We start from the raw sequence: 14,052 nt of genomic DNA, 5'->3' as shown, positions 1-14,052 counted from the left end.
TGAAGTTGCTAAACTAAAACCTATTAATTCTAAATTACTTTAAAACCTTTTTCTTCTCTTGATAATACACCCTTGAGAATGATGGTGCATAGCTATTATGGTGCATTATACCAGGGGCAGTGAAGGTATTAATTACATTTTTTTAAGTAATCATGAAGTAGTTTTTACCTCACACAGAGACTATCACCTCCATGCAGTAAGCTAACCGAACATAGTAGTAGGAAAATAGGGGAATATATTAGTAGAGAAGGCACTGCCTAGAATCTCTGAATAGAGTGAAAAATGCATGATCCTCTTCTCATATGCTTTTTTTAGTCACTGTTTTACTTAATCTAGATACGGGAAAAATAGACTCATGTATGGGTATGGAGAGACCTGAATCATCTAGTGCATCACAGTTTATCAGTGCACCACAGTTCATCACTATTTTTACAGTTTCTCTGATATTTCTGTCCTTCAACAGTGAAAGAGAAACCAGTACCATGCAGTAATTTTTCCAGCTGTTGTGTGCTGCAGAAGTTGCTTTGCCCACTAAAAATCCATGAGCTGCATCTTTCCCTCCTAATGGGGGGGAAAAAACTGAATCAAGTGCATGTATTTAGTCTATTTATGCATGCTGGAAGACCTTTGCACCCTTGAGCAGACCTTCAAATGTGTTATTACTAGATCCTTGCAAGAAAAGTCCATCTGGAGATGGGATTGAAACAAGGCAATATGGTCCACACGTCACAATTTAATCTCACTAACAGGCTGAGCAATGAGCTTTCAATTACTTCATTTCATACTTGTTGCGAGCCGCAAAGTGAATCTTTACTGAAGTAGTCTTTTGTCAGAAAGAAGGGGGACATTTTTACATTCTATATTTTTCCTAAAACATATATTGGATAACACTGTTAACAAAAAGCAACCCCCCAAAAACAGTTGGAGTTTTTAAAAGAGGGACTTTTTAAAAGAGACAGGATCTTGTAACGGCAACCTGAAGTCACATCACCATTTCCAATTCTTTGTCTGTATGCCAAGTATGCAGCTTATCTGATTCTCAGTATGACTGTCCACATTTAGTCCTAAACAGTCATCCTCTGTAGTTCAAAAAATTGAACTTCTGGGCTTTTTAAAAGGAAACAGTACAAATACAGGATATCGTAGATATCCTGTAGAGATATCATACAAAAGGACTGGATTTCTCTGGGAACTGACCAGACATTTTCCCAGAAGTTTTCTACTGAGAACAGCAGTGCTGTCAAGTAGCACTTTTATGTCTCCTACTCAGAAAATGCCTTTGTGTAGTGTTTGCTGCTTTTCTGCTTCCTAAAGCAAAAGCTAGAGAATAATGTTTATCAATTGCATATTTGTTTCTTGTTCTTTAGGTGTTACCTGTGATAGCTCTTGCCATGTTTTTCTTGTGCATGTGAGTATAATTTGAATGCAGAATTACAATCCTCAGTTTTATTTCTTATCAAAAAAGATGAGATATGAAATGTGAATATGGTTCCTCTAATTCTAAGTCTACGTAGCGTTTTTTTCCGTAACACGGTTCTTCCTGCATAGACCTAGAGGGAAAATACTGTTTGTAGAACACTCTCAAAAGTTGAACTAAAGCCTCAAGAAACTGGATTATAGGCAACAGGCATTAAGTTCTTCATAGTATTTTCAAGGCAGCTGTTGTACTTTTAGTAGTCACAGATCAGCAGGTAGGACCATGCTTGGGGTAATACTAAAGGGTAGTGTGTGATTTGCTATTGGGAATGGTCTGAATCTTGGCTATCGTCCATGGACTTCTGAACATACGTGAGCCTGATATGACCTGGGTGCACGGTTGGGTTTGTATCTGGAAGGCGGTGTAGACATGGCCAAAACAAGCCAGGGAATATGTAAATCAGGTTAAAAATTAAAATAGAAACAAAAAGCCCTCTTCCAGGCAAAATTAACTTTTTGTATCATATAACAAAGTCAGAAGTTTGTTTTCATAGATGGAATAAGCCTTGGGGCACAACTTTCCAGGAAAGAAACCTCCTTTTTTTATTTTCTGGCTTTTATCCCCAGCCAACTTTACTGCTGATGTCGACATATTGACTTGCCAGTATACTGGATTCAGTGACAGTAAAGAGGGTAGATGGGTGGTTGTGGCTATCTTATTTTGGGCAAGTATATGGTTGCTGCTCAGCTAGGAAATAAATTGACTTCTATCATAGTATGTATTCCACTAAATATATTTTAGAATCTCAGTCTCCGTTTTTCAAATCAGTAAGCTCTGCTAAGAACCCTAGTAGAGCTTAACAAGAGGAAAAAGTATAGCTATCTGCAATAAATAACTAGGGGGTTAAACTAGTGTATGATAGAAATCACTGATATATATTAGAAAAAAAACCTTTCCCCTCTAAAGACAAAGGAGGATAATGTCCATCTCAAAATCAAACAAACTATTCTTTGTGAATTCTCACCAGTTCTTGTTACAAATAGTTATCATTAACAGAAAAATAGAAAAGAAAATGTGTTTGTTTTTGCTTCTGTGTATTTTCTGCTGCACTTCACATAGAGCATATTTATGCTCTCTGGTTAGGCTATTGCATGTCAGAACCTGAGTTCTGTCTAATGAGCTACTGGAATATCCTACTCCTGGCACACCATCTAGCTTCCTCTGTAATTACGGCTAGAAGTTGTCTTGGAGTAGAGCCAGCCCTCTTGGAGGAGCTTGAACACCCGCAATACTCAGCGCAGACTCTAAATCTCTTTAATTTTGGCTCTGAACAAGGGGAGCAGTTCCTTGGGGCAAGCAACCAAGCTGCCCCAACGTCTCTGCAGCCAGGCTGTATTCAGATACTACACCAGCAAGCTAGGAGCTGAGACCCTCATGCCATGCCTGGGCTAACCGTGCATTGCAAACCTGCTTTTGTACATTAGTTTCATATTTTGTGTTTGTCTTTGAGACTGCAAAGAAACTCTTAAGGTTGCAGTGTCTGGTACTATTTCAAACACTGTTATGAATTTGAACTAGAATCCTGTGTGACCCTAAATACCTTTTCTGTACTTTTTTGTACATACCCTTCAACCAGTTCTAGATTCCTGCTGTGTTTGATTATCTCATTGGACACTTCAGTCCCTCCATCGTTCCGTTTTAAAGCCGTCTTCCTTCAAAAATAGGTGAGCAGCCTATGTATGTTTTCCTTGGTCTGAGCTATCTATTTCTTCTGTTAGGGAGCACCAGGGGCCATCTGCTCCCTCAGAGATGGGGAGCCAGGAGCCGAGGGCATCATGCAGCTGGCAGGGCAGGGCCTCGCCAGCCAGGACCCAGCCCTGCAGCACCCAAGCAAGGGGGCCCCGAGGTGGTGGCCAGGTCCAGCCCAGAATGGGGATCAAGAGGCAAAATCACAGTGATGAGGCAGGTCTGAGCTCAAGCCAGGAAGTCCGTAGTGAGCCATCAGCCTGCAGTGAGAGGGGGGTCTGGGTCAACGGGGTCCATGGCCAGGGATGGGCACGACTGTGGCACGTCTCCAGCAGAGCTCAGGCAGGGACCTAGGGCCCCAGGCTGGGCGGAAATGAGGGCTGGCAGGGCCTGGGCAGGGTGGGGGAGGCCTTGGGGGTGGGCAGGGACAGGGAGGGCTGAAGGTGCCTACAGGGCCCAGACATCATCTTTTAGTTAGGACATGTCTAAAATTGAATGCTCCAGTTGTTTCTAAAAGGGCTGAAATTATCTCCACATAGAGTAGAAGAATATTTTGGTGTAAAAAGTTCAGAATGCAACAAGACTTTATAATGCATTTTATATAGATCACTAAATACTTTTATGATAATAACAGCATTCACTCACTGCTGAGACAAGCTAGTTTTGAACCATTGACCTGTAAAATAGGAGAGAGGACCAGTCCCTGGAGGCATCTAACCTACTGTGTAGCTTTTAATGTCAAAAGCTTTCACTGCTTCTTGCTAGGTACTGGAGGTTTGGTGGGGTTTGGGTGGAGAGGACAAGAGGGAGCAGGAGTCCGGTGAGACTGGCTGTGAAAAAATTATGCATTTAGTCAAATACCACAGTGTAATTACATGAATATTCCTAACAACTGAATTTTACTGAGAGTATTAACTTCTGAAGTGTTATTTTTCTCTGACTTGCATAATACTGTTCTGCTGAGTATTGCATAAAACTGTTGAAACTATGATACAATGTACAAGATAGTTAAAAAATGAGTACTCTATTGAACATATATTTTAAAAGGAGATGGGGAGAGTTTATGCCCAAAACAGGGGTGCATAGCTAAAATAAGAAATGAGCTGTGTGTTTAGGGGTGTCTCTTATTCCTGGATTTGCATGCAGTTCTAACATTTCAATATTAATTACTCCTACAATGAGCTCTAATAAAGAAACAGAAACAGCACATAAGCATGGAGAGAATGTCAAAGAAGTATCAGAAGTATCATGGAGATGAAGGACTAGTATGACACTGAAGAAAAAAAAGAAATCTTTTAAACAGTGTTTTCAGAAGAAGGTTGAAAGTATAAAGGCTTTCAGCTGTTAGCAAACAATATGTGTCAGACCCCTGCATTTTGCTTAGTCAGGAGACATGGACATTGTAAATATGCAGGACTGCATCTAAGAATGCCTCCTGGTGAAATGAGCCTTTCTTCTAGAAGAACCTGTACCTATAAGATTGTGAATATTGGTCATATGCCTAGGTCAACAGGTGTAATATTTTAACATGCTCTGTATGGTCCTTTTGCTCATATTTCTGATAATGATTAAATCACCTAAACTTTTTTTTGAAGCATTGTTCATCTCTCTTATGCCTACTATGGTAAGTTGGATTGTGACTGTGTTAGGTCTGTTTCACATGCTTGGAAATCTGAGAGGATACTGAATGCTAAATGTTGGCAAAGGATTTTTTTTTAACCAAATTCCATCAAAAAATCAATACAAAATAAAGAGACAGCATTAGAAATGATACCCTGGTTCTTCCTTGTAAACATTAAAATTCACTGTTTCAAACATTTGAATGCAGTAGTTAATACTGAGATGTCTGCCTAAATGCTATTAAGGACATCCCTGTAAACTGATAATTACCACAGCAAAGACTTAGTTAACTAGTTCTAGTTGATAATTTCAGAGTTTTAGTAGTGATGATAAATATGTTGTGAAAAATTTCAGGAGCTTTCAAGGGCTTTTTTGTTTCTTTGTTTAGGGGGAAAAAAAGATTGCCAAATATGTGGGTCAGATAGTGAACAGTGGTTTGGTGCAACACTTTAAGCATCTACTGCTTAAAGATATTTAATGTTGCAGACAGCATGTAATGAAACCAGTGGTAAAGTCTAGGGAAACCACTTCTGTGAAACCAGCGGTTGTTGCGTGCCTCTCCGTATTCCTTTGCGTGCCTTTCCCCACGTATAAAGTCTGCACTCACTTATCTGGGTGCAGATGCTGTTTGTTCACTTGCTGCATGTACCCAGCCCTCCCTCAATTCAATCATTTTCCCATCCTCCCTTCATGGTGAGAAAAACTGTGACCTGATAAAGTTACACCCTAGAAGAAGGCTCTTGTCCTTATGTTCTTGTCTTTGTTTGCACTAAGGTCTCTCACTGTTTATAGTTCAAATGTTGTTCTAGATTTCATCTCAATTGTTTATTTTCTTGGAGCAAGAAATTCACCTCATGTACATGAAAATCTGCTCACCTACCATTAAGCTGAATAAAACTGTGTATTCAGTACTACAGTCAGCAGTTTGCTTATATTTTTACGCATGTAGTCTGTCATCAGTTTGTATCTTCTAAGGGCTCACACTTCCTCCCCCTCAGCAAGGGATCGTCATTTCCCTTCCCCATCCCTCAGGCTTGTCCTGAAACTCTGAGGAGCTTTGTCAGTTTAACAGACTCCCTTCTGTCCCAGGTCCAAAAACAAAGACAGTACTTTCATTTTTCCTACCTAATTGGTGTGGTGTTTGTGAATTTTTTTCATTGTTTTGGTAGGTATGCTTGTTACAGACACTTCAGAATATACTGATTTCCTTAAAGAAGAGGTAAGGCAAATCTGCCTTTGTCTCTCTAGTACAGCATTAAAAAAACATAACCAGATACTGCAAGATCATTCTCAAGGGAAGACTTTTTGACACTACCATCCCAACTAGATTGCCTTTACTGCATCTGTAGCCAGAACAGAAGTAGAGACCTCTCTGTCTCCAGGATTGACCATGACCTAAATTGGTTGCTGGAGGAGAAATCATGCAATAACATCTTCTCAACATCCAGAGGAGGAGAAAAAACCCTTGTCAGGAAAGAACTAAGTAGACACTTGCTGCTTCACTTGCTCACCATCTCACATGGCCTGGGAGAGCCTGTAACCCCAGACGAGGTTGCCCTCCCTACCCCTTCTGCCATAGCTCTTACATTTGTCGTAGCGTAGTTAAAGATAAATTAGCCCAGAAACACAGACTGAAAGGGAGCATGAATCTGTAGCCCTGTTGTTAGAGCACTCACCACAGAGTGATTAGAAGTCTTCCAAATCCTTTTCATGTGCTTTATTCAGTAACTGGTTTTGAAACAGAGTTGGGAATCCAATTTTTTGTTTCATATTTCAAATTTTCTTTTCACAGTGAAAGTCCTACCCACTAGTCATCAGGTGATGTGTTTCCTGTACTGAAAACATTATTCAGTCATGTCGTAAGAAGCAGAAAAGCTCTGGCAGAGGGGGAAGGTGCTGAGCCTCACCTCTGAGGTGTTAATGTCACTATTAGTAACTCGAGTGGTTGTGAATACAAATTTGAAAACGAGCATTTCTTCACAGGTCAAAAACCAGAGGACAAACAATGTATAAAATGGGAGAGGCGGTTCCCTGCTCTTCCCTCCCCACAGGAGGCCTCCATGTTCCTGCCCGGTGTTTCCAAGTGTGCATGCCCAGGCCCTGTGGGCACCAGCAGCCCTCGCTGTCCCTGCCCACGCCAGGGCCTCCCACCCTGCCTGGGCCCAGGCCCCCATTTTGGCCCACCCTGGGGCCATCAGCCTGAGTTACCCTGTGGGTGTCCTGTCTCTGGCCCTGCCTCCAGGATGGACTTCAGACCCCCGTTACAGCTTGTTTCCACCTGGGTCTCCTGCTGCTCCTGGCAGGACTCCCTGGAGGGTCCCTCGACCTGGCTCATCATTCTGCCATGTCTGGACCCAGGGAGCAATGCCAGTCCTTGCCCGTTCAGAGGCTGCAGGACCGGGCCCTGGTCGGGGCTGGCGCGACCGCGTGGGCACCCGCAGCTCCCGGCTTGGCCCTCCTCGGGGAGCAGCCGGCCCTCGCGGCGCCCTGGCAGCGAGCAACAGTCGTTTTCTGAAGTTGCCAGGTATGTTCCTCCTCTTGTTCTGAGTAGGTGGCAGCCGGGGCCGAGGGGGTGTTTCTGTCGTTGAGGCGGTACCGCTAGTTTGTAAAGAGCACCAAACTCATTAGGCCAGAGAGAGACCGCCAAAGCCGAAAACAACCAAATCGGCAGACAGTAGTGCAATTTGTATGTTAGGCCCTGCTCCAAACATTACATATGAGTTTCATCTAATTACAGTTTAATTAATAACAGACCTTGGAGCAAAGACCAGGAAAAAGTCTTTGTGAAGTTAAATCCCTTTTATGTTACTGCCAGCTCCCGAAATTCAGTTAACGGATAGCGATTCTTTGCTCCGGTGGGACCGCTTCACCGGTAAGGCGATAAGTACTGGTTAGGATATCCTTGTGGGTGACGGCAAGCCTCTCGGGGCGATCTCTGAGCAATGGCTCCTCTTGCTTACAAGAGTGTGCTACCCACTGAGCAGTAACAGCCTGCTAGGCTATCCCTTAACTGTCCTCTCTGCAGCTGTAGCAGGACTAGCTTGCTACAAGAAGGGAGTTGTTTTTTTAGCAGCGCTAAAAAACCCCAGGGCACTCACACGGAGGCAGGAGTCCAGTGAAGTCTAGCTAGCAGGGCTGAGGTGCTGAGCCCCACCAGAACTAGCGCAGGGCGTGCAGAGCTAGCCCCTCGGGGCACCCGGCAGAGGCACGGCCTGGGGCACCCCACAGCATCTGGGTGCCTCCAGGGTAAGGTGCCAGCTAAAGAGTGTTTCAGACCGAGTAGCTAATTTCTCTCTAATGCCTACACTAAGGACCTGTCTCTTCCTTGGATCTATCCCAGGTTCGTATTAGCTGTCATTTGATTGTTATATTGCATACCTCCTAAGGGTTACGTTTTCTCTAACGAACTCTTACAATCTTCCATGAAAAAAAAAAAAAAACCATTGCCTCAAGCCAAGCAAACACTTCAGTTATTGTCATTGGGAATCTTTTTCAGAATTGTAGTAAATGCAGCTTGGTCTTTAAATGCCCTCGTTTATTTTCACTGAGGCATGTCTAGACTTGATATCAGTCTAGGATTTTAGTATTTCATTTTATCTAAAAAAACAGCAAAGCAAAAACATGGTATTTCTTATTCCTTTAATTACGATTTTGTTCTCTGAAGTAAAGCAATGAATTTGTACTACATGGCATGTAGTTGCCTGAAGTAAAATCATATTACCTGTAATTTTATTGTTTTAGCAATTCTTGGAGAAAAAATACACCTGTATGTGCAATTTGCTCACCCACCACTTTTAAGCCTCAGTAGAAACTGCCTATGTTGCATAATAGTCAGCATTTTGCCTATATTTTTATGCATACAATTTGTCATCAGTTTGTGCCTCTTTAGGCAATGATTTCTTAAATAGTCTCTTCCAGTCGCAGTGTTCAAAACATTTCAAAAGATTATTTTCAAAAAAAATAATTAGAAAAATATGTTTTCCTTCATGATGCTGTTCAGTAAAAGGCAGAAGAAGGTGTGGAGGTGCAAGTACTATAAACCAAAGCAAGGTGGCATTTCAGCCGCAGATAATATAATGAAGTTTGGAAACAACATACTATAACCTATCATATTTCCTATACCATGTAGAAAATCAGCCAGACTTTTCCAGGAGAAAGGATTTTCACAACATTTAAGAAGGTATCAGTAAAATAGCATACAAATAATAGAATTATTCCAAACTGGGAAAACTTGCAGAGATCAATGAATTATCTAGTGTCTAGTGACTTTTGCTGGCTGATACTTTTGAAGTTGTTCCTAGCCCTTTCCTGTGACCATGTTTAAAATTCTCATGTAGCTCAGAGACTGTAGTAATTCAAAGTACTAAAATATCAAGATACAGAGAAAAGTTGAATGGAGTGCCCTTCTCTCCTCTCCTCCCCACCCCTTCCCCAGATATTGGAAACTGGCAATAACACTCTTAATTCAGTTCTGGCAAATATATCATGGTTATTTGGGGATAGATTTCTTCACCATCAAAGGTGAAATAGACTTTGTTGTGGCAAAAAATTTAAATACTTTTTTAGGTCAAAGGGTAATCTGAGATTTTTTCTTTAATGATCTCTAGCATAGTTTCAAGACTGTTCTATTTCACCCGAGAAAACTGTTTGCTCAAAGATCATTTTGGAGAAGGAATGAAGGGTGAGCTGTTGTGACAGAGTAAATAATTTCAGTAAACTAATTATTTGCCATAATCAGCTGTATTTTTAGAGATGAACAGAATGATATTAGATCTGAGATTCCAATTTCTGGAACAGGGATCAGAGAAAATTAATATAAGCGAGGAGGCAAAAATTAGTCCCTTTAATGTAAAACAATAAACAAGCAAGCTGTTCCTTGTTTGTTTGTTATTTTTTATGCTTTTACTACCTTCCAAACTGGCATATCCCTTGCACTCATTCCTCTTCTCCATTTTTTTTCTGTGAACACATTCTAGGATTGTAATTCTTTCCCATGATACATATTTAAAACCTGTTTATTTTTTATTCATTCTTTAAGATTGGGTTGCCGCATCGTATGCAACGTACTCTGTCAACCATATACAAGATACAGAAACGGTTGCCAGTGATAAATCTTGCATGTACTTCAAAATTAAATACAGTGCTTATATCTAATTTTAGGCTGCCCTGCAGCATTATTGAGTGGAACAGTTATTGCGATTCAGTACAACACAGCCTGAATATATGGATGGCTGTTTATTAACCACAAGATGATAGTTTAACACAACCCCCTCCTACTTGGTTATACTTAAACAGCAAGTGGTCGTATTTCTTCAGAAACCCAGGAGAGATTTTTCTCTTCCTCAAAACAGAAAATAGCACTGTGTAGTAATGACCTAATTCAGAAAGAGGAAATCCCTCCTAGATATGAGAACATCAACCGGTATTACTTTAGAACAGAAGATACGTACAACATGGATTTGGAACTATATTTGAAAATAAAAAGTTATCATGGGTGGTTTTTTTACCTGCATTGAGATATTTAACCATATTATTTTTGGAAAGATAAGATAGAAGTACTTTACCAACGAAGCACTGCCAAATGAGGTGTAAGCTTAAACTGCAACACCAAAGTTGAACAATGACATCTACCAGAGAGACTCAGAGTCATTGTGGTGCTCCATGCTATACAGTGTCTATAGGAAACTTTCCTTCCTTGACCTCAAAGGATTGAGTTTGATTGTAGTCAAAGAGGATATTTGTAGCTTCTTTATGCAACTCTTCCTACAGTGGATTTTCTACCAGCCTGGAAACTGTGCAGTCAGAATGCCCATGCCTTTGTTTTATTTCATATTTCAGATTTATCTTCATGCCTTTAAAGAAAATCTGTCATTGCTCTTTGTTTTCTCGTTTCTGACGCAATCTTTTTGTGCACTGTAGTTTGTCTTCTATGCAAGTGCTTGCACAGCTCACAGCCTGGCAGATAACAGGAAGAGGAACAGTAAAGAGTTTAAGAAACTGAAGGCGGTCACAGGCAGACACAGCAGGTAGTCTGGGGACACCTCCAGCCCACAGCAGAGGAGGAAGCTCTGGTTCCTCATGACGCTTGCAGCTAGGTGGAGTGGGGAAATGGGTTTCAGAGCATGTGTGCTCAGTTTAGTAGGGCAGACAACTTGTTTCCAGTTACTGAGGGAGCAGCTGAGGCCATGTGGTGGGAGCCTCATCCTCTACAGTTAGCTATCCCCTTGAGTGTCACAAGAATTTTTGCCATGTGCTCTTTTACCTGTAGCAGTGATCATAATACTGATAGGAAAACAAAGGGAATATTTTTGGAAGAAATGACCTAGTACTCAGCTTCCACTATAAAAGCAGAGTTGCTTAGAATGGAAAAAAAAATAAAGTGTGATAGGAGATAACTTTTTAATTAAAACTAGAATATCCACTTCTGTTGTCCAGTTGGCTTTTGTATCTAGCACACTTCCTTTTTTGTTTGTCTGTTATTTTGTGTTTAGAAAAAAAAAAAATCCCCCCATCCAAGTTCTCAACCCCACTCATCTCCCAGAAGACCCCAAACAAAACAAAATTGCACAGCTCAGCTTGCTGGACAGTCTTAAAACCCAAAGAATCTGTATAGGCAAAAAGCAATTTTTAGCTCACAAGTACAGGGCCTTAGACGTCTAAGTATTTCTCATTGTATGCAGTTAGAGGGCAGTGGTACACACCTTACACAGCTCCTTTCTCCCTCAGCAAGTTATTTGCTGTGATGTCAGGGACAATAAGATAGATAGGTGGGTTTTAACAAAACCTGTAACTTTAAATCCTTTTTATATTTTCTGGAATAAAGTTATGAAACATGAACTTACTCCTGTTCTCCCAGTTATTTTTGGGTGTACATCAGGCAGCAAACACAGAGAATCTTTAAAGAAAGCTGCAAAAGGCCACGTTACAGGCTTTATCCTTTGGACCTACTGGAAGAAGTTTGATCTCCATATACTGTTTTTACCAGTACCAAATATTTTCGTAGGCTATCCTGAAATATCAGCTAGAGTGTTTTAAGCTAAATACACCAAGGGACAAAGAATGAATACAAGAATATAGGTCTCCATACTTATTTCTTCCAGAAAAATTAGAAATGCTACATTACTTGCCTAAAAGGTAACACAGCCATAGGACAATACATAATTTTAAAATGTGAAAGAATTTAATGGGCCATACTAAAGGAAATGAGTTTCTCAACTAGTGATCAGATGCTTGCATGGAGAGTAACTATGTCATTCTTTTTGCAGTATTTTTCTGAATTATTTTCCGCACAAGTGTTATTTAAAGTAATTTATTGGACAGCATCACAGCTCCCCTCTGGGTGGGAGGCTAGAACTGAGGGATGTTCTTAATAAGCATTGCTTTTATGGATCACACAGTCTGGAAACCAGCCTCATCAAGAACATTGCAGTCTGTTTAGGTAGAAGAGCGACATTTGTTATTCCAGGCAGTGAGAAGGCAGTTGCTTTACTTGGGGCACTGTGCCCTCATAAACAAGGATCAGCAGATTTGTTCCAGACTTATCTGCGAAATGGTTTTCAGAGTGTCATTTACGCTATCATCGTGAGCATTGTTTCTGTGTTGATTTGTGTCCTCACCCACTTGGCTAACTCCCACTGTCTAGACCTGAGCTATCCTTCATCGCCACTGTGGTGAAGAAGTAAATGAGATAACTGCATCACATTATTTGGCCTTCTGTTTTCTTAAACTCCTCCACTTTGTGATGAATTATTATTTCTTTCTCACATCAGGTGTTTTCTACAGTACAGTTCAATTGGCATTTTTTTAGGAACCCTGTTGTTAAATGACCTATTCTGTATGTAAGTAGGTTTATGTTTTAGAGTGTAAGATTTATGTTCTTGCCTGTGCTAGGGTAAGTAGATAGACTGCTTGACTCTAATCAGTATGTGTTAGATAAGATTTGGACTTTGGCAGTTTCTCAGAATAGCTGCAACCTATCACTGGGGTCTGCTGTCCCCTCTCTTCAACCAGCATGTTGCTTAAGGTACGGCTCTGTAATAAGCCACGTGAGGAGCTGATCTGGCTCGAAACTGCAGTTTTTGTAGACCTAATTTTTGGCTCCATTCCTTGAACCAGCTCACTGTGGGTTTGCACAAGCACCCATGCTGGCCTAACTGAGGGCCTTAAAACACACAGCCAGAGGTAGAGGGGAAGTGGCCTGTGGAAGCCTGAATTTAATCTATGAAACTTTATCTTCGTTCTTGGCAGGGGCAGGGGAGGAGAATATGCAGAACTACCTTGTACAGTATGTTACAAAGGCTTTTGTTTGTACCTACATATAAATGCATATTCAAAGTTTAGTCTGTTTTTTTTATTTTTGCTTTTGACTCTTTCTTTATCCTCCTTTGGGTTTGTCTCCATGCGTGTCTGTATGCTTAAAAATCTTCTATTTTGTAGCCATTTTCTTAGAACATATTTTGACCCTAGATCACCAGTTGGGAAACACTGCCTTAGAGAACATTAATGATTACGTCAATCAAATATTTTTCTGAGAGCCAAGGATTTCCAAACTCCAAAGGTGCTCAAGCTATAGCTCGTTTTCGTGGACGTTTCTCTTTCTTGGGGCTGCTTCTTTCTGAGCAGATTATCACACTGCTAGATAAACACTTAATGTTTTTATCAAGTCATAAAAATGTCTTTTTAAGGGAGATCTTGAATTACTTATTCTGATTGATTGTGTAGATGTATTTTTTCCCAGCTGAAAATAATCTTCTACTTCATTGAATAGTGTGGCTCTTGCATTCACTCCAGATATGGGAAAGTTGAACTCAGTTCTTTCCTCTTCAGGAGGTTCAATCCTCTGCTTTTAAACAGAGTGCCATAAATACTGTGCTCTCAGATGAGTGCTCTTGCTCTCTGCTTGTAAAGCTGTTTCTCTTTTTCTAAACCAAAAGCGCAGTGGGCAAGGGACTGGAGTCCTCTTGAACGGCTGTTCAAACAATGGAGCTGAGGATCCGTTCTTCTCCCTTCGTGAGCCCTTCGAATACAAGCTCTGCTCCACTCGAGGCAGGAACAAAACCAAGCTTGACTTCTACCAAGTACCCTAACTAAAAGCTGGGGGGATTTTCTGGAGCAGGATCCTCTTGTTGAAGGTGTTTCACGTTCTTTAAAACACTTGAATAAATATGGAAATGCAAAGATGTGAGACAAAATGACATCGTGTCTCCTCAGGCCTCTAAGCTACTGAATAAAAGGACGTTTCTTCACAGGCTGGCTCTATGACTCCTTGT

This window comes from Dromaius novaehollandiae, chromosome Z, assembly GCF_036370855.1.
Source record: "Dromaius novaehollandiae isolate bDroNov1 chromosome Z, bDroNov1.hap1, whole genome shotgun sequence".
NCBI classification, from domain to species: Eukaryota; Metazoa; Chordata; class Aves; order Casuariiformes; family Dromaiidae; genus Dromaius; species Dromaius novaehollandiae.
This window is presented reverse-complemented; position numbering follows the sequence as displayed.